Source organism: Lolium perenne, chromosome 2 (assembly GCF_019359855.2).
Source record: "Lolium perenne isolate Kyuss_39 chromosome 2, Kyuss_2.0, whole genome shotgun sequence".
NCBI lineage: Eukaryota > Viridiplantae > Streptophyta > Magnoliopsida > Poales > Poaceae > Lolium > Lolium perenne.
The window spans coordinates 249336596-249340164 of NC_067245.2; positions in this window are offsets into that span (position 1 = coordinate 249336596).

The window sequence follows — 3569 nt, forward strand, 5'->3', positions numbered from 1 at the left end:
CACAAGGATGAACCGGTGCAGCAGAACTCACATAAAAGACATATTGTAAACATTATAAGACTCTACACCGTCTTCCTTGTTGTTCAAACTCAATACTAGAAATTATCTAGACCTTAGAGAGACCAATTATGCAAACCAAATTTTAGCAAGCTCTATGTATTTCTTCATTAATGGGTGCAAAGTATATGATGCAATAGCTTAATCATGAACACAACAATTTCCAAGTATCACATTATCCAAAACATTTTACAAATTACTACATGTAGCATTTCCCGATTCCAACCATATAACAAATTAACGAAGCAGTTTCAACCTTCGCCATGAAAATTAAAAGCTAAGAACACATGTGTTCATATGAACCAGCGGAGCGTGTCTCTCTCCCACACAAGCATTTATTCAAACAAAAACAAAAACAAAACATACAGACGCTCCAAGTAAAGCACATAAGATGTGACCGAATAAAAATATAGTTTCAAGAGAAGGAACCTGATAATTTGTCGATGAAGAAGGGGATGCCTTGGGCATCCCCAAGCTTAGACGCTTGAGTCTTCTTGATATATGCAGGGGTGAACCACCGGGGCATCCCCAAGCTTAGAGCTTTCACTCTCCTTGATCATATTGTATCATCCTCCTCTCTTGACCCTTGAAAACTTCCTTCACACCAAACTCGAAACGAACTCATTAGAGGGTTAGTGCATAATCAAAAAATCACATGTTCAGAGGTGACACAATCATTCTTAACACTTCTGGACATTGCCCAAAGCTACTGGAAGTCAATGGAACAAAGAAATCCATCCCACATAGCAAAAGAAGTAATGCGAAATAAAAGGCATAATCTGTCAAAACAGAGTCCGTAAAGACGAATTTTATTGAGGCACCAGACTTGCTCAAATGAAAATGCTCAAATTGAATGAAAGTTGCGTACATATCTGAGGATCACTCACGTAAATTGGCATAATTTTCTGAGTTACCTACAGAGAATTAGGCCCAGATTTGTGACAGCAAGAAATCTGTTTCTGCGCAGTAATCCAAATCTAGTATGAACCTTACTATCAAAGACTTTACTTGGCACAACAATTCAACAAAACTAAGATAAGGAGAGGTTGCTACAGTAGTAACAACTTCCAAGATTCAAATATAAAACAAAGTACTGTAGCAAAATAAACACGTGGGTTATCTCCCAAGAAGTTCTTTCTTTATAGCCATTAAGATGGGCTCAATAATTTCAATGATGCACTCCCAAGAAATAAGACTTGAGGCAAAAGAGAGCATCAAGAAGCAAATTCAAAACACATTTAAGTCTAACCCACTTCCTATGCAAAGGAATCTTGTACACAAATGAATTCATGAAGAACAAAGTGACAAGCATAAGAGGATAAAACATGAGTAACTTCGAGATTCTCAACATAAAGAGGGGAAACTTAATATTATTAAGATGCCTATAACCATGTTTCCCTCTCTCATAATAACTTTCAGTAGCATCATTGATGAAATCCACAATATACCCATCACTTAAAACATTTTTATCATGGTTCATATGTATAGAAGTATCATTAATTTTGGCATAAGAAGAGTTCTTCTCATTAATAGTAATTGGAGCAAGATTATTGTCAAGAATTTGAACATGGTAAAAAAATTGCATATTAAGGGAATTGTTTTTGGTAATCCAATCATGACTATGACAAGTTTCATAAGGATAGTTATAACCTATATCATAGCATTCTTTATAATAATCATCAAAGGTCGGAGGCACAGTGTCATCGTAAGAAATAGAATAGTTATCTTTCACAGTCGGTTTATCTGTGACCATACCATCATTGTTATTAGAAGGAGATGTATCAAACACATAATGATCAGTAGCAAAAGGATTTTCAAACACCTCTTCCCCAAGCTTAGAGCTTTCTATATCATTATGGGAGGAAGCATGGATAGCACTGATACTATGGCAATTATTATCATCATCATTTTCAGAATTAGTTTCCCAGAGATTTGCAATATCAAAAGTAGTGTGCTCATTCAAATCATGATCACTAATGTATGTAAAGGGCATAGTAAGATCATTGTATTCAGATTCAACATACTTACGGTTACCTAGCGTTATCTCATTCACGCGGGGATATGCCGTTACCTCTTTCATTTTATTCTCCTTCTTCTTCTTCTTCTTCGTTCCCTTCTTCTTCTTCTTCTCTTCCTTCTCCTCGTTCCCTTCTTTAGGAGGAAGAGGCTTGAAGGGTGGCTTGTCCGCATCACCTGATTTACTTTCAGAAACAATAGAAGAAACTTGGGAGGATTCCTCCTTTTCATTAATTAGTTCAAAACACATAGCGGTCCTATCATATTTTGGCAAGGTGTCATCTTCTAAAATATTTTGTATGTAAGTATTTGTATGGCTATTATCAATGCAATAAGAAAAACACCCATGCAGGACATCATCAATATCAGGATCACTCATATGTAACAAAGAGATTTTTCTCGATAGCTCTTCACACCACAAAAATAAAGTAAGTTCATCATGCTGATTAGGAGTAATTTCATCATCACAATACAACTTTGTAGCACTCATGGGGTTCAGATTATCATTGGAGGAGCATTGAAAATTAAAATGACCCACTCTATGGCAAAGTTCACAAATAAAAGGATAGAGGGCACACACTTTTTTACCAAGATCATCTAGAGCCCTAAACCACTTTCTAGTTTTTTCATTAATATGATGGATACAATATTCATCTTTGATTTGATTAATTCCACAAGGTCTATGCATTCCACAAAAATTAACATGCTTATAGGAAATAGCGTTCTTAGGAGTTTGAGCATGCTTATTGCAATCATTAACAACAATTTCATTCTTCATGCAAGCCTCTTTAAAAGGTTCGTGATACTTATCAAAATTCTTCTTAGGCAATTCAAAATGAGAAGCAAAGGCTTTATAAAGATTTGCAGCAACTTGAGAGTCAAGACCATAAGTAGCACTCATATCTCGAAATTTATCAGTATCCATAAAAGCTTCAATGCATTCATAATCATAATTTATACCTGACTCTTTACCTTTGTTGTTCTCCCATCCTTCAGTGTTGTCCTCAATCCGATCAAGAAGATCCCACCTAACTTCAACCTCCTTGCTTGTGAAAGATCCCTCCGAACAGGCATCCAGATAGTCCTTGTGTTGTCCTGAAAGCCTCGCATAAAAATTATTAACAATAACATTACGGGGGAGCTTATGAATGGGACATTTGAGCATTAGTGACTTCAATCTCCCCCACGCTTGAGAAATACTCTCTCCATCACGAGGATAAAAGTTATAAATATAATTCCTATCAATATGCACTTCATGAGGAGGATAAAATTTAGAATAAAAGAGTGATACAATTTCCTCCCAACCAAGAGAATGACTATTCTCCAACAATTTATACCAATGCGCCGCTTTACCAGACAGCGAAAAAGAGAATAGCTTGTTCCTCACTTCATCCATAGAGATACCTGCACACTTGAATAACCCACATAATTCATGCAAAAACAGTAAATGATCTCCAGGATGGACAGTTCCATCCCCTTTATAGCGGTTATCTATA